This window comes from Tachyglossus aculeatus, chromosome 5 (assembly GCF_015852505.1).
Source record: "Tachyglossus aculeatus isolate mTacAcu1 chromosome 5, mTacAcu1.pri, whole genome shotgun sequence".
In the NCBI taxonomy this organism is placed as follows: Eukaryota; Metazoa; Chordata; class Mammalia; order Monotremata; family Tachyglossidae; genus Tachyglossus; species Tachyglossus aculeatus.
The window spans coordinates 18,371,584-18,389,744 of NC_052070.1; the positions used below are offsets into that span (position 1 = coordinate 18,371,584).

At 44.4% G+C, this 18,161-nt stretch overlaps 1 non-coding gene across 1 annotated transcript; it reads right to left on the reverse strand.

Moving 5' to 3' along the window:
• Positions 1–5,445: 5,445 nt before the first annotated feature.
• On the reverse strand, positions 5,446–5,583 carry LOC119929380. Its single transcript, XR_005451506.1, has one exon. It is a non-coding gene; the product is annotated as a small nucleolar RNA SNORA7 (small nucleolar RNA).
• Positions 5,584–18,161: the final 12,578 nt, after the last annotated feature.

The window sequence follows — 18,161 nt, forward strand, 5'->3', positions numbered from 1 at the left end:
CAGACATCCTGAAGAAGCTGAGAGAGACTGGAAAATGGCTTTTCAGAGACCTAGGAGGGGGAAGTGGAATGCTTCAGAATATTGCTTAGTCCATGTAGAAGCCCCTGGGCCTGAAAACAAACCACTGAGCTTACCCACTTGCTCACTCCAACATGGCTGAAGTGGGGATAGTCATATACAGTTTAGATTTGAGTTTTCCTCTGGTGGCCCCCCTACCCTCAAGGGGAGTCACTTGTCTGCTGTGTGGGACCTTGGGCAGGTGACTTCAATTCTCTGTGCCTCGGTTATCTCATCTGCAAAATAGGGTTTAAGACTGTGAGCCCGATGTGGGACAGGGACTGTCTCCAACCTGACTAGTTTATATCTACCCCAAAGCTTATTACAGTGACTGGCACAGAGTAAGTACTTAACAAATAACATAAAAAAGGGATTACTCTATGGCTTGACACAACTAATAGATGCCTCCTTATTCAAACTCCAAGAACAGCTTATTTCCAGGTACCTCCTCTTCATTTATAAAGATAAACTCAAATCCCTACCCGCTTCCCCCAGCCTCCACAACAGTAATGTCAATGGCCTCTGAGATGCTATCTTTGCTAGGGTAGGCTTGGAAACATTGTTTTCTCTGACCTGCTCTGTCAGGCCATCAGCAATTTTTTTTACTTCAGAGTTGCCATATCCCTTGCAGTCTTCGTGTCAAGCCAAGCATGGCCAAACATGCTGAGATAACTGTGCCACCAGAACCACTGATGGATTAAAAATTGAATCTTGGGAGGATTTTCAGTGCAGTGACCGACAGGTACTTTCCAAACCTCATGGGAACAGGGTGATTTCAACAATGAGAGGCTGACCCAAAACTGCTTCTATTTCCATTTCATGGGCCATCACCAGAAATATTGGTTTGGAGCTGATCTTTTCCTGTGTCATTGTGTCTCAACTCAAGGTTGCCGGGCTAGGCGGGACAGATTGCCAGGCTTGTTGGCCAGTAGGATAAATCCCAAGCCCAGTGGAACCTATTTAAACTGGGCTGATCCCTCTTTTTCTCTTGATCAATCAATCGATGGTATTAACTGAGCACCTATTGTGTGCAGAGCACTATACTAACGAGCTGTGCGGTCTAGTGGATAGAGCAGGGGCTTGGGAGTCAGAAGGACCTGGGTTCTAATCCCAGCTCCGCCACTTGTCTGCTGTGTAATCTTGAGCAGGTCACTTGGCTTCTCTGTGCCTCAGTTACCTCATCTGTAAAATGGGGATTAAGACTGTGAGTCCCATATGGGACATGGACTCCGTGCCATACCGCAGAGTTAGTACAGTGCCTGGCACATTGTAAGTGTCACAGTACCACAAATACCACAATTATTATTATTATTATTACACAGGGAACTACGGCTGCAATCTTTTCTCTTCACAGTGCCCAAATTTCAATTTGAAATAGAATTGTCACAATTTGTACTACTTCCAAGAAAGGATGAGCTGAAGCAAAGTGGGTGAGGGATAGAAAAGAAGGGGGATAAGAAACCCCAACTAGTTTTTCCAAGGACAAATAGTTTTTGAGACTATTCCAGGATGTTTGATAGGGATATAGGTGAGGGAGAAGATCAGAAAATTATCATAGATAGAGGAGTACAAGATGCCTGGCCTGGAATGCCCTCCCTCCACACATCCACCAAACTAGCTTTCTTCCTTCAAAGCCCTACTGAGAGCTCACCTCCTCCAGGAGGCCTTCCCACACTGAGCCCCCTTTTTCCTCTCCTCTTCCCCATCCCCCCACCCTACCTCCTTCCCCTCCCCACAGCATCTGTATATATGTTTGTACAGATTTATTACTCTATTTATTTTACATGTACATATTTACTATTCTATTTATTTCATTGACGATGCGCATCTAGCTTTATTTCTATTTATTCTGATGACTTGCCACCTGTCCACATGTTTTGTTTTGTTGTCTGTCTCCCCCTTCTAGACTGTGAGCCCGTTATTGGGTAGGGACCGTCTCTATATGTTGCCAACTTGTACTTCCCAAGCGCTTAGTACAGTGCTCTGCACACAGTAAGTGCTCAATAAATATGATTGAATGAATGAATGAGTGAATGTTCAAATGGGCAAAGAATTACCGTCTTACGAATCACAAGGCAGTGACATTTGGGGAAGCGTTGGGTGTACAAAATAAATTAAGCTCTTTTGAATAATTGGGACTGGCTCAACAGGATCCTAATACGAACCATATAAACCAATCAAATGTTAATAGCCCAATCAAAGCCTAGTACTTGGAGCCCAGCAAGAAAGATAATCTTCTCCCAAAAAGCAATTATTCTCAGATTAGGACCTGATGATAAATGTTAACTTATTGCTCTCCAGTGTCCCAACCTACCTTGTAGATGGTGACTTGGGCCTTGTTTATGAGTGAATGACATGAAATGTGACACGTTAGCTTCATCTACTATCTTGGATTTGTTCCTGGGACTCTTTCCCTGGAACAATGATTCTTCACGCCTCGAACAGATGTAATGGAGAAACTTCAGATCTCAGCACCGGAGAGTGAAGAGATCATAACTGTGGTATTTGTTAAGTGCTTACTATGTGCCAGGCACTTACTGAGCATTGAGGTGGATACAAGTAAATGGGTCCCAGGGTGTCCCACAGGGAGTTCCCAGTCTTAATCCCCATTTTACAGATGAGATAACTGAGGCCTAAAGAAGTTAAGTGACTACTTGTCCAAGGTCTCACAGTAGACAACTGGTGAAGCGGGGATTAGAACCCGGGTTCTTCTGACTCTCAGGTCTGTGCTCTATCCACTAATCCATGCTGCTTCTCCTTTCCTTGATTAATATGAGTAGCAATCACCCTATCATCGACTAAAATATGAATTTGGGGCAGAGGGTTTGAAACCATCGAGCGTGATCTCCCTAAAATCTCCCATGCTCCTCTCTAGTCCCTTCCTCCTGTTCCCTCTTCAACTCTTCCATCTTTGCCAGCAGTATCTCAAGAGGAAATCTTCTGTCTCCTCCATAATCCACCCCAACCACCTGCCCTTCCAATCCCATTCCTTCACACCTCAACAAAACACTTGTCCCTTCCCTTCTTTCCTCACTGACCACAATCTTCAACTTCTCACTTTTCACCCAAACCTTGTCCTCCCCACGACTGTCCCATCACTGTAAACACCGCCACCACCACTACCATCCACCCTGTCTCACAAGCTTTGGCATTATCCTTGACTTATCTCTCACATTCAACAGGCATATTTTTCTGTGCCTCAGTTATCTCATCCGTAAAATGGGGATTGAGACTGTGAGCCCCATGTGTCCAACCAGATTTGCTTGTATCCACCCCAGAGCTTAGTAGAGTGCCTGGCATATAGTAAACGCTTAACAAATACCATAATTATTATATTAATTCTATCACCAAATCCTAACGGTTTTCCTTTCACAACAGCTCTATAATCCACCATTTCCTCTCCATCCAAACTGTTGGCACGTTAATCCAAGCACTTAAAATACCCACCCTGACTCCTGCATTAGCCTCCTCACTGACCTCCCTGACTCTAGCCCCTCCCTTCTCCAGTTCGTACTTCATCATTTTTCTGGAAAACCATTCGGTCCACGTCTCCCCACTCCTCAAAAACTTCCAATGGTTGTCCATCCATCTCCAAATTAAACAGAAAATCCTTACCATTGACTTTGAAGCACTCAAGCAGCTTTCTCCATCTTACCTTAACTTACCGATCTCGCACTTCAATCCAACCAACATACACTGCTCCTTTAATGCCAATCAACTCCCTGTACCTAAATCTCATCTATATCACCGCCTACCCCTTGCCCATGTTCTCCCTCTGTACTGGAACTCTTTCCCCCTTCATATCCAACAGACGACCACTCTTGCCACCTTCAAAGCCTTATTAAATTCCCATGTCCTCCAAGAGGCCTCCCCAGACCAGGCCCCCATTTCCCCTACTCCCTCTCCCTTCTGCATCACCTAAGCACTTGGATCTGTACCCCTTAAGCACTTGAAATTCACCCCCACACCCTCAATCCCACAGCATTTATGAATATATCCTTATATTCTCCCATTTCCCCTGCCTGTAATTCATTTTAATGTCTGCCTCCCATCTGGACTGAAAGCTCCTATGTGCCAGGCACTGTACTAAGCGCTAGGGTGGGTACAAGCAAATTGGGTTGGACACAGTCCCTGTCCCGTGAGGGGCTCACCGTCTCAATCCTCTTTTTCCAGAGGAGGTAACTGAGACACAGACAAGTGAAGTGACTTGCCGAAGGTCACATGGTTGAAAAGTGGTGGAGCTGAGATTAGAACCCATGACTTTCTGAGTCCCAGGCCCATGCTCTATCCACTACGCCATGCTGGTTGGAAGGTTGGGTAAGGAACGATAAAAATAATTGATAAGGCTTACTTTTTCTGGGCTGTCTTTATCATATATCTGAAGTTATTCTGGCATTGTTCTCAGGATTTCAGAATGCATTTTATTAATTTACTTATGCAACTATTTTACACCCTGGTTTGGTTTGCGCCGAATAAGGTTAAATGAATGGCAGAAAGACGGCCTCTCCAGCCTGAAATACAGCTATGAGCAAGAAAAGGGAACACTCCCACCTTCTGGCTGCTCATAATACCAGACTCCATGTTCCCTGCATTGGCTAATATTACTTTCATTCATTCAATTGTATTTATTGAGCGCTTACTGTGTGCAGAGCACTGCACTAAGCGCTTGGGAAGTACAAGTTGGCATCCACTGTGCTGTCTGGCCTAAGCTCCCTCAGCTTCCACGGATCAACCACTAAGTGAGTTTAAAAATGAGAACTTCCAAAACAATCTCATCACCAGGATCTAAATGTTATGGATAGCTCAGACTCACATCCCCATTTAATCAATCAATCAATCAATCAATCAATCGTATTTATTGAGCGCTTACTATGTGCAGAGCACTGTACTAAGCGCTTGGGAAGTACAAATTGGCAACACATAGAGACAGTCCCTACCCAACAGTGGGCTCACAGTCTAAAATTTAAGCCCTTATAGACTATGAGCCCACTGTTGGGTAGGGACTGTCCCTATATGTTGTCAACTTGTACTTCCCAAGCGCTTAGTACAGTGCTCTGCACACAGTAAGCGCTCAATAAATACGATTGATGATGATGAAGCCCTCTTTTCCCCAGCTCCCTCTCCCTTCTGTGTTGTCTATATACATGGACCTGTGTCCTTTGGCCTGTCTTATACTGCCAAGTTGTTTCCAACCATAATGACTCCATGGGCACATCTCTCCCAGAATGTCCCGCTCTCCATCTGCAATCGTTCTGGTAGTGTATCCATAGAGTTTTCTTGGTAAAAAATACAGAAGTGTTTTACCACTGCCTCCTTCCATACAGTAAACTAGAGTCTCCGCCCTCGGCTCCCTCTCCCGCCGCTGCTGCCCAGCGTGGGTGAGTTTTGACTTGTAGCAGATTGCCTTCCATTCGCTAGCCGCTGCCCAAGCTAGAAATAGAATTGGTATGCCTCTGCTTGACTCTCCGTCCTCTAGCTAATACTGGTAGAGTCCTAGAAACTCTCCAAGTGTGACCCTGAGAGGGGTGTGTCCTTTGGGAATTTGATATTAGACCCATCCTCAACCCCACGGCACATGCATGCTTCTGTATCACTTAAATATTATAAATTATTTATTTATATTAATGTCTCTCTCCCCCTCTAGACTGTAAGCTCACTGTGGGCAAGAAAAGTGGCTACCAACTGGGTTGTACTGTACTCTCCCAACCGCTTAGCACAGTGATCTGCCCACAGTAAGTGCTCAATAAATACCATTGTTGATGATGATGATGATGATGATGATGACAACTCAAATCCACTTTCTTCTTTTTGGTGTCTTTTAGACTGTGAGCCCACTGTTGGGTAGGGACTGTCTCTATATGTTGCCAATTTGTACTTCCCAAGCGCTTAGTACAGTGCTCTGCACATAGTAAGCGCTCAATAAATACGATTGATTGATTGATTGATTGGTGGCTACGAAACCAAAGCGTTATTTATTGAGCACTTAGAGTGTGCAGAGCACTGTCCTAAGCATTTGGGAGAGTACAATATAACAAAGTTGGTAGACACATTCCCTGTCCATAAATAGATTACAGGCTAGAGGGGAAGACCCTTCTCTTGGGGAAGGGAAAGAGAAGTCTCTATGCACATGCTTCCCTCTCTAATGAGTCAGTTCTTCCCTGTCCGGGATTCATGACGTGAGATTTCTGTCTTGACGTCGTTTCCCAGCAACAAACTCTAAATTGTTCTCCATTTCTCTCATGAGCATTCCCCCAGGAAACAGGTAATTATATCTCTAGCTCAGGCGGATACTATTACCCACACAGTCCCTGCTGGAGTAACAATCAGTGTTCATATAGTGCTCTTCATCGTTTAAATTGATTTAGGAACATTAATTTACCCAGTGGATTACAAAGAAGCTGATTCAGAGGCTTTGCAATTAATGGATTTCCTGTTGTATGACATAATTCCCAAAGATTATGTCAATAGCCAGACTCTAAGTTGATAATAATATCTGCCACTGATTCCATAGGCCTGCTGGGATAGCTTGTCTGCTCTTAGGCATGAGTTGTACAAGAGGGGGTTAATAGGAAATTCTGAAAGCAAGTTGAAGCTGAGAATAAAATGGTTCTTGGGCCTGAAGTGGAAAAGGGAAAAATAATTAAAGCTTCTGAGCTCGTCCATCCCCACAGTCCTCTGCATGTAAGCTTGTTGGGGGCAGGAAATTTGCCTGTTTATTGTTAATAATAATAATAATAAATGATGCTGGCATTTATTAAGTGCTTACTATGTGCAAAGCACTGTTTAAAAGAGCTAGGGAGGTTACAATGTGATCAGGTTGTCCCATTGGGGGCTCACAGTCTTAATCCCCATTTTACAGATGAGGTAACTGAGGCACAGAGAAGTTAAATTCATGGGTTCATGGGTTCAAATCCCGGCTCCGCCAAATGTCAGCTGTGTGACTTTGGGCAAGTCACTTAACTTCTCTGTGCCTCAGTTACCTCATCTGTAAAATGGGGATTGAAACTGTGAGCCCCATGAGGGACAACCTGATAATCTTGTAGCCTCCCCAGCGCTTAGAACAGTGCTTTGCACACAGTAAGCGCTCAATAAATGCCATTATTATTATTATTAAATGACTTACCCAAAGTCACACAGCTGACTATTGGTGGAGCCAGGGTTTGAACCCATGACCTCTGACTCCAAAGCCCTTGCTCTTTCCACTGAGCCACGCTGCTTCTCTCCCAATTGCTTAATACCTTGCTCTGCACATAGAAAGTGCTCAGTAAATACAACTGAATGAATGAAAGGGTTGTTCCGACCAATTTTCTGGATTGTTCTGGTCCCAAGCCACTCTATATCTATTCTATTTATTTTATTTTGTTAGTATGTTTGGTTTTGTTCTCTGTCTCCCCCTTCTAGACTGTGAGCCCACTGTTGGGTAGGGACCGTCTCTATATGTTGCCAACTTGTACTTCCCAAGCGCTTAGTACAGTGCTCTGCACGCAGTAAGCGCTCAATAAATACGATTGATTGATTGATTGATTGATTAATGAACTGCTGTGAAGCATATAAACTGGAGCACCAGAACCCAGGATTCCAGAAACGCAGGGGCCATGCCAGCAGGGATCAAGGGGCAGAGTTTGGGGATCCAGGAAATTCCCCAAATTCCAAAGGGCAGGAGAACTCCCCGGCTGGGAAAGAACACAGGAAGGAAGGAGAATCACATAAATTCTACTGTCACCACCCAACTCACTTCTAACCTCCAAGCCCAAACAAGACCTGAGAAATCCTCAGTCAGGGAAGATCAAGGGGCCACGGGCCATGGGGTGGAAATTCCAAGTGTGCTATCACCCCTAGAACGATGGATGCCATTTTCCATGCTGTGGGCATTTATCAAATGTGCCACCCTTTAGGTATAGCTCAGCAGGTAATCCACTCAGCTGTCATGGGAGTTAAAGATCATATGGCAACGTGGCTCAGTGGAAAGAGCCCGGGCTTGGGAGTCAGATGTCGTGGGTTCTAATCCCAGCTCTGCCACCTGTCAGCTGTGTGACTTTAGGCAAGTCACTTCACTTCTCTGTCCCTCAGTTCCCTCATCTGTAAATCAATCAATCAATCATATTTATTGAGTGCTTACTGTGTGCAGAGCAATGTACTAAGCACTTGGGAAGTCCAAGTTGGCAACATATAGAGACAGTCCCTACCCAACAGTGGGCTCACAGTCTAAAAGGGGGAGACAGAGAACAAAACCAAACATACTAACAAAAGAAAATAAATAGAATAGATATGTACAAGTAAAATAAATAAATAAATAGAGTAATAAATATGTACAGACATATATGCATATATACAGGTGCTGTGGGGAAGGGAAGGAGGTAAGATGGGGGGGTGGAGAGGGGGACGAGGGGGAAAAATGGGGATTAAGACTGTGAGCCCCACGTGGGACAACCTGATCACCTTGCATCCACCCAGCGCTTAGAACAGTGCTTGGCACATAGTAAGTGCTTAACAAATACCAACATATATGTTGCCAACTTGTACTTCCCAAGGGCTTAGTACAGTGCTCTGCACACAGTGAGCGCTCAATAAATACGATTAAATGAATGAATGAATGAATGAGTGAAATTTCTTGTGAATGTGTGGCTGAAGGTATCTAGTTGAGAAGGACTTTCTCTTTCACACTGAGCATATGTTAAGTACCATCCTTTACCAAACCTATGAATAAGCATTTACCAATGTTATTATCAATTCTGCCACTTGTTACCATGACTCTCTCAAAATGTTCATTCTAAAGAGCCATTTCATTCCACTCTAGGCTGCTCTACCTGGTGTCATCTTCTACTAGCAGTTGACTGCTGTGTCACCTTGTTGTCTTTTTTATAGTGTTTGTTCAGCACTTATGTGTAAAACGCTGTTCTAAGCACTGGGGTAGGTATAAATTTATTAGGCTGGACATGGTCCCCGTCCCTTATAGGGCTCACAGTCTAAATAGGAGGGAGAACAGGGGAACTGAGGCCCAGAGAAGTTAAATGACTTGCCCAAGGTCACACAGCAAGCAATTGGTAATTGAGATTAGAACCCAGGTCCTCTGACTCCCAGGGCTTCACTGTCTTCTTTGCTTATAGGCCATCCACGTCAGTTCATCATATGGCAGTAGCTTCAGTAACCGGCTATCGTCTATTCTTCTCAAACGTTGGCCTAGCAAGCTATGGGGATGAGCAATTTTCAGGCTTCTATACTTAGCGTGCTTTAAGACTTTGTGATCTCATTTTGCGTTTGATATTAACTAAGGAAAGTAAGTGACGCTGACAAAAAGTACTGAAGAAATCAAATGAGAAGCAGCGTGGCTCAGTGGAAAGAGCCCGGGCACCACCAATTGTCAGCTGTGTGACTTTGGGCAAGCCAGTTAATTTCTCTGTGCCTCAGTTACCTCATCGTAAAATGGGGATTAAGACTGTGAGCCCCCCGTGGGACAACCTGATCACCTTGTAACCTCCCCAGCGCTTAAAACAGTGCTCTGCACATAGTAAGCGCTTAATAAATGCCATCAAAAAAAATGTGAAACCCATGGTAGGACCAGGTCTCTTGGCTCTGTAGAAGTTTTAATACTACAGTGGGCTCATAGATCTTTAGTTTGCTATAAAGCTTTATGCACTGTTGGCACCACATTCTGCCTGTTAATCTCCTAAAAGATGCTAAATTTCTTGATTCAGTTTTCAACTTTTACTGTATGTGCATTTTTGAGCTCTGTTCTGCCAAAGGTAGCAGAAATCAGTATTTGCTGATGAAATCCTTTGGTTTTGTAGGGTATTTTTTAAATAGGTTTCAGAATTTCCAGGTGCTAGCTAGTGTATGACATGAGTTTTCTTCAGAGTTATTGCCAGTCCATAGCACTTAGCTAACTCTGTAATAAAGATTTCATAATTGTTAGAATTCTTTTATGTATGGGTTTCCAGAGCACAGTCACCAGGCTATAGTAGCTCAAGGATAACTGATTCATATATTTTGCTGCTCTTAATCTGTTGAACTGGAAGAATTTCTCAGACAAGGAATTGCGTGTTCTGACTGGCTTCCAAGTCTTCGTGTCATCACCTGCAATCAATAATATTTATTGAATGCGTACTGTAGGCAGAGTACTGTACTAAGCATTTGGAAGAGTACAATAAAGGTAAAAGACATGATTCCTGCCCTCAAAGAGTTTACAATCTAGCCAGGGAAACAGTCATTAAAATAAATTACAAGTAGGAGAAAATTATAGAGTATGTAAGTATGGATATCAGTGCTTTGGGAGATTTTGAGCACTTAAAAATAGTAATAGTAAGCGTGGTATTGTTAAGAGTTACAATATGCCAAGTACTGTATTCAAGCTAATAAAAGATATTCAGTCCAGACACGGTCCCTGTCCCACATAAGGCTCACAGTCAAAAAGTAGGAGAGAATGGGTATTTAATGTCTATTTTACAGATGAGGAAACTGAGGTCCAGAGAAGTAAAGTGACTTGAATGAGGACACACAACAGGCAAACAATGGAGCCAAAATTAGCAAGGTCCATGCTCTTTCCCCTAGGCCAAGAAGTACTGAAGTGGCAACTGTGGGAGATAGAAGGTGGAGTGGTTAGAAATTAATTGGAAAAGGCATCCTAAAGACAGTGTGATTTTGAAAGGGCTTTGAAGTAAGGGAAAACTGTGGCCTGTCAGTTATAAAGTGTGAGGAAGATCCACGTTCGTTGTAGGCAGGGACGTGTCTGTTCATTGTTGTGCTCTCCCAAGCTCTTAGTATAGTGCTCTGCCCACAGTAAGTGCCCAGTAAATATGACTGAATGGATGAATGAATGAATCAATCAATGATATTTATTGAGCACTTACTATGTGCAGAGCACTGTATTAAGGGCTTGTGAGAGTACGCTAAAACAGAATTAGCAGATACATTCTGTGCCCATAACGAGCTTACAGTCTAGGGGGGGATACAGACATTAATATGAATAGATAATTCATAATGTATACTTTAAAAATGTGTACGTAAGTGCTGAGGGGTTGAGGATGGGGTGAATATCACTTATCCAGAGGTCTCAGATCCAAGTGCATAGATGACTGATGCAGAAGGGAGAGCCAACTAGGGAAAAGAGGGCACAACTGGGGAAGGCTTCTTGGCAGACATGTGACTTTAATAATGCTTTGAAAATGGAGAGAATGGTGGTCTGGCACATATAAATGGGGAGGAAGTTCCAGGCTAGGAGGAGGAGTTGGGTAAGGGGTCGGTAGTGAGATAGACAAGAACAGTTGCCTCCTCTTCCACACTCCTCCTCCCCGTAAGTCTGTACTATTCTCCCACAGAGACCTCCGCTCTCGACCCATCCATCTCTCTCAGAGCATCGCACCCCACCTAGCTTCCATACTCCTTCTACCCACTCTTGATGACCAAATAGATGCTCTGAACTCCACCCTCTCTACTCAACTCACTCGCTTCTTTATCCCTTAGTTGTTCTCGCACCACTGACCCACAGCCCTGGATCACCTCCACTGTCTGCTTCCTTCTCTCTTATGCTCAAGCCGCTGAATGCTGCTGCAGAAATCTAAATATCAAACCAACCTTGTCCACTTCAAGTTTGTCCTTTCTTGCCTTAATTCTGCCCTCTCCTCTGCCCAGCAAAACTATTCCTCTTCCCTTACTGACATGAATGCCCATCACCCTCATCAGTTGTTCTGTACATTTAACTCCCTCCTCAAGCCCCCTGTCCCTCCCCCTCCCTCATCCCTTACCCCCAGTGATCTGGCCACTTGCATCATTAGGAAAATTAACACCATCAGATCTCAGCTTCCCAAAATCACCCCTCCCCCTCCCCCATTCCCCTTCCTGCATTCCCCCTCCTCTTGACCCCCTTTTCAACTTTCCCATCCTTCACAGCAGTATCTTCAGAGGAAATCTCCTTCCTCCTTTCAAGTGCCAACTCCTCCACTTGAGCATTGGACCCCATTCCCTCGCACCTTCCCTTCTCCCCTCAACTTCCATCTTCAACCTCTCACTTTCCAATGGCTTCTTCCCCTCTGCCTTCAAACATGCCCACGTCTCCACCATCCTAAAATAACCTTCCCTTGACCCCAAAGCCACCTCCAGTTATCGGCCCATCTCCCTCTTACCCTTCCTTTCCAAACTCTTGGAGTGAGTCGTTTACACTCACTGCCTCAAATTCCTCTCCTCCAACTCTTGCCTGGACCCCCTCCAGTCTGGCTTCTGTCCCCTCCACTTCACTGAAACCGCCCTCTCAAAGGTCACCAATGACCTCCTTCTTGCCAAATCCAATGGTTTATGCTCCATCCTGATCCTCCTTGACCTCTCAGCTGTCTTTGACACTGTGGACCATCCCCTTCTCCTCAATATGTTATCCAATCTTGGCTTCACTGACTCCATCCTCTCCTGGTTCTCCTCTTATCTCTCCGGCCATTCATTCTCATTCTCCTTCATGGGCTCCTTCTCCCCCTCCCATCCCCTAACTGTGGAGGTCCCTCAAGGGTCATTTCTTGATCCCCTTCTATCCTCCATCTACACTCACTCCCTTGGTGAACTCCTTCACTCCCACACCTTCAACTATCAACTCTATGCAGATGACACCCAAATCTATATCTCCTCTGCTGTTCTCTCTCCTTCCTTCCAGGCTCACATCTCCTCCTACCTTCAGGACATCTCTACTTGGATGTCCTCCCACCACCTAAAACTCAACATGTCCAAGATAGAGTTCCTTATATTCCCTCCCAAACCCTGTCCTCTACCTGATTTTCCCATCACTGTGGACAGCACTACCATCCTTCCTGTCTCAAAAGCCCACAACCTTGGTTTCATCCTTGACTCCACTCTCTCAATCATTCATTCATTCAATCGTATTTATTGAGCGCTTACTGTGTGCAGAGCACTGTACTAAGCGCTTAGGAAGTACAAGTCGGCAACATATAGAGACGGTCCCTACCCAACAGCAGGTTCACTGTCTAGAAGGGGGAGACAGACAACAAAACAAAATATCCCTTGTTCACCCCACATATCCAATCCATCACCAAAGCCTGCCGATCTCACCTTCACAACATCACCAAGATCCGCCCTTTCCTCTCCATCCAAACCACTACCACATTAGTACAATTACTCATCCTATCCCAACTGGCCTACTGAGTCAGCCTCCTTTCTGACCTCCCAACCTCCCATCTGTCCCCGCTTCAGTCCATACTTCACTCTGCTGCCTGGATTATCTTTCTACAGAAACATTCAGCTCATGTCACCCCCACCTCCTCAAAAATCTCCAGTGGTTGCCTATCAACCTCCATATCAAACAAAAACTCCTCAGTATTGTCTTCAGAGCTCTCCATCACCTTGCCCCTTCTTACCTCACCTCCCTTCTCTCCTTCTACATCCCAGCCCACACACTCCGCTCCTCTGATGCTAACCTTCTCACTGTGCCTCATTCTCACCTGTCCCACCATCGACCCCTGGCCCAAGTCCTACCTCTGGCCTGGAATACCCTCCCTCCTCAAATCTGTCAAACAATCACACTCCCCTCCTTCAAAGCTCTATTGAAGACTCACCTCCTTCCCAGACTAAGTCCCCACTTTTTCCCTCAGCTTTCCCTCCCCTCTTCATAGCCACGACTTGCTCCCTTTTTTCTACCCACCTCTCTCTGCCCACAGCACTTGTGTATATATGTACATAACTAAAATTCTATTTATTTATACTGATGCCTGTTTGCTTGTTTTGATGTGTGTTTATCTATAATTCTATTTATTTATATTGATGCCTGTTTACCTGTTTTGATGCCTGTCTCCCCCCTTCTAGACGGTAAGCCCAACATGGGCAGGGATTGTCCCTCTTTATTGCTGAATTGTACTTTCCAAGTGCTTCTTACAGTGCTTTGCACACAGTAAGCGCTCAATAAATATGAATGAATGAATGAATGAGGGCACAGTGAGTAAATTGGAGCAAGAGGGGTGGAGAGTATGGGCTGGGCTGTAGTAGGAGATCAGTGAAGTGAGGTAGGATGGGGTGAGCTGACAGCTTTAAAGCTGGTGACAAGGAGTTTCTTTTTGATTCAGAGATGATGGACAGTCTTTAGAGGTTCTTGGGGAATGGGAAGACAAAGACTGAATGTTTTTGTTGAAAAATGATTCATGCAGCAGAGTGAAGTATGGACTGGTGTGAGGAGAGACAGGAGGCTGGGAGTTCAGCGAGGAGGCAAATGCAGCAGTCAAGATGGGATAGGATAAGTGCTTAAATCATCATGATAGCAGCCTGGATGGAGAGAAAAGGGTAGAGTTTTTTTGTGGTATTTGTTAAGCGTTTACTATGTGCCAGGCAGGGTATTAAGCGCTTGGAGAGATACAAGTTTATCAGGTTGGACACAGTTCCTGTCCTACATGGGTTCACAGTCTTTATTCCCCATTTTACAAATGAGGGAACTGAGGCACAGAGAAGTTAAGTGGCTTGCCCAAGGTCACAAAGCTGACAAGTGGCAAAGTCGGGATTAGAATCCAGGTCCTTCTGACTCCGAGGTCCATGCTCTATCCATTTGGCCACGCTGCTTCTCATGGCCTTTTCAACATTTTAGCAATGTTGTGAAGGTAGAACTGACAGGATTTTGTGACAGATTTAATATAGTAATAATAACAATAATAATAATAATGACATTTGTTAAGCGCTTACTATGCACAAAGCAATGTTCTAAGCACTGGGGGGAATACAAGGTGAACAGGTTGTCCCACGTGGGGTTCACAGTCTTAATCCCCATTTTACAGTGAGGTAACTGAGGCCCAGAGAAGTAAAGTAACTTGCCCAAAGTCACACAGCTGAAAAGTGGCAGAGCGGGGATTAGAACCCATGACCTCTGGCTCCCAAGCCCGTGCTCTTTCCACTGAGCCACGGGTGGAATGAGAGATATGAGTTGAGGAAAATGCCAAGGGCTTGTAAAATAGGGAGGTTAGTGGTGTTGTCTACGATGATGGGACAAGTTGTCTGCTGTGTGACCTTGGGCAAGTTATTTCACTACCCTGTGCCTCAGTTACCTCATCTGTAAAATGGAGATTGAGACTGTGATCCCCACTTGGGGCAGGGACTGTGTCCAATCTGATTTGCTGGCACGTAGTAAGCACTTAACAAATACCTTTATTATTATAATTATTATCATGATTATTGCTATTAATAATAATAACTGGGAGAGGGTAGGATTTTTAATTATAAAAAACTGGGAGAAGGTAGGATTTAGGTGGGAAGATAAGAAGCTCAGTTTTGGACACACATAGTTTGATGTGTCAGCTGAATACCCAAGCAGGGATTTCCTGAAGGCAGGAGGAAATAAGAGATGGCAGAGTAGGAGAGAGATCCAGGCTGGAGATGTAGATTTGGGAATCATCTGCATAGAGATGGTTATTGAAGCCATGGGAGCAAATAAATTCTCCAAAGGAGTGGGTGTAGAGGGAGAATAGAAGGAGATCTAAAACTGAGCCTTGAGGGACCCCCCACTGTCAGAAGGTGGGAGGTAAAAGAGGAGTCAGTAGAAGAGACTGAGAAGGAGCAGTTAGAGAGATAGAAGAACCAAGAGAGGACATTGAATCCAAGTTTGGCAAAAGTTTTAAGGAGATGGTCTACAGTGTCAAAAACACCTAAAAAGGCCTAAAAGGATTAGGATAGAGTAGAGGACATCTGATTTGGTGAGAAGAAGGTCATTGGTTTCCTAAGAGAGGGCTGTTTCTTTGGAGAGAAGGGGATGGAAGCCAGAATGGAGGGATCTTGGAGAGAATTGGAGGAGAGGAAGTAGAGACAATTGGTGCAAGCAACTCTACGAGGCTACAGGAAAGAGCATGGGCTTGGGAATAAGAGGTCATGAGTTATAATCGTGGCTCCATTACTTATCAGCTGTATGACTTTGGGTGAGTCATTTAACTTCTCTGTGCCTCAGTTACCTCAACTGTAAAATGGGGATTAAGACTGTGAACCCCACGTGGGACAACCTGATTACCTTGTATCTACCCCAGTGCTTAGAGCATTGCTTGGCACATAGGAAGCACTTAACAAATACTATTATTAGTAGTAATAATAATGATTTTGAAGAGAAATGAAAGGAGAGTGATGCAACAATAACTGGATAGAACTATGGGGCCAAGGGTGAGTTAGGATAGGGGCTACCTAAACATAAAGTAGCATGGCTTAGTGGATAGAGCACAGAACTTGATGTCAGGTCATGGGTTCTAATCCTGGATCTGCCACTTGTCTGCTGCGTGACCTTGGGTGAGTCACTTCACATCCCTATGCCTCACTTACTTCATCTGTAAAATGGAGATTGAGACTGTGAGCCCCACGTGGGACAGGGACTGTGTCCAACCTGATTTGCTTGTATCCACCCCAGCGCTTAGTACAGGGCTTGGCACATAGGAAGTGCTTAATGAATACCATTATTATGATTATTATTAATATTATTGAAAGCAGTGGGGAAGAAGCCACTGGAAAGTGAACTGTTCAAGATGGCAATCTAGAAGGGAAGAAGAGAGTGGGTGAGAATTTTAAAAAGGTATAAAGAGACGAGGTCAGAAGCACAGGTAGATGGGGTAGAGAGATTTCATCTTGAGTTACTATAGGGAATATAGGGAGAGCCCAAGAGGGTGAAGGAGGGGTCACTGATTGGAAAGAAGAAGGGGAGACTTTAGGAAGATCACGCCTGATGGTTTCACTTTTGTTGAAGAAGTATGAGGCCAGGTCATTAGGGGAAAGAGATGGTGGAGACAGGGGGATAGGAGGCTTGAGGAGGGATTTAAATGTCTGAAACAGATGACAGGACAGTTGTTATGGATGTAAAATAGGAAAAATTGTTGTTGGACAGTGGAGAGGGCTTTAGTTGTCCTGGGGATCCCACAGACATTTCAAGGGCCTGCGTTCAACCTCCAGGCTGCTGCTCTGACAGGACTGATGCGGACATTTGTATTCTTTTGCTCCAGGGAATTAAAGGCAGAAGAGCACTGTGGCCTAATGGATAGAACACAGGCCTGGGAATCAGAAGGACCTGGGTTCAGTCAGTCAGTCAATCAATTGTATTTATTAAAAGTGCATAATGTGTGCAGAGAATTGTACTAAGCACTTGAGAGAGTACAATACAACAATAAAGAGACACATTCCCTGCCCACAACAAGCCTACGTCTAGAGGGTTTACAGTCCAGAGGGTTCTAATCCCATCTCAGCCACTTATCTGCTATGTGACGTTGGGCAAGTCACTTCACTTCTCTGTGCCTCAGTTGCCTCATCTGTAAACTGGGGATTAAGCCGGTGAACCCTATGTGGGACAGGGACGTGTCCAACTCGATTATCCTGTATCTATCACAGTGCTTAGAACAGCGTCTGGCACATAATAAGTGCTTAAGAAATACCATTTTTTCTTTAAGAAAAGGGTGTGGGCCTGGAAATCACATCCTGGGTTCTAATCCCCACTCCACCACTAATCAGCTGTGTGACCTTAGGCAAGCTGCTTAACTTATCTGTGCCTCAACTTCCTCCTCTGTAAAATGGGGATTCAATGCCTGGTCCCCCTCCTACTTAGATTGTGAGCTCCATAGGGGACAGGGACTGTGTTTGACCTGATTAACATGTATACCTACCCCAGCATTTAAAATAGGGTTTGACACAGAGTAAACGCTTAACAAATACAATAATGAGCTTCTCAAATCTCAAATGAACATCACTTTAAAGGTATACCTTACTGGTAAATGGCTTTTCTAACGTGTAAGCTTCTTGTAGGCAAGGATCATGTCTACCAACTCTATTGCGTTGTACTCTCCTAAGCACTTATGTTGTGCTCTGCACGTAGCAAATGCTTAATAAATACCATTGATTGGCTAATTGATTAGTCATGTTTGCCTACCACTTAGGTAATGAATGAATCAATCAATCAATCATATTTATTGAGCGCTTACTGTGTGCAGAGCACTGTACCAAGGGCTTGGGAAGTACAAGTTGGCAACATATAGAGACAGTCCCTACCCAACAGTGGGCTCACAGTCTAGAAGGGGGAGACAGAGAACAAAACCAAACATATTAACAAAATAAAATAAATAGAATAGATATGTACAAGTAAAATAAATAAATAAATAAATAGAGTAATA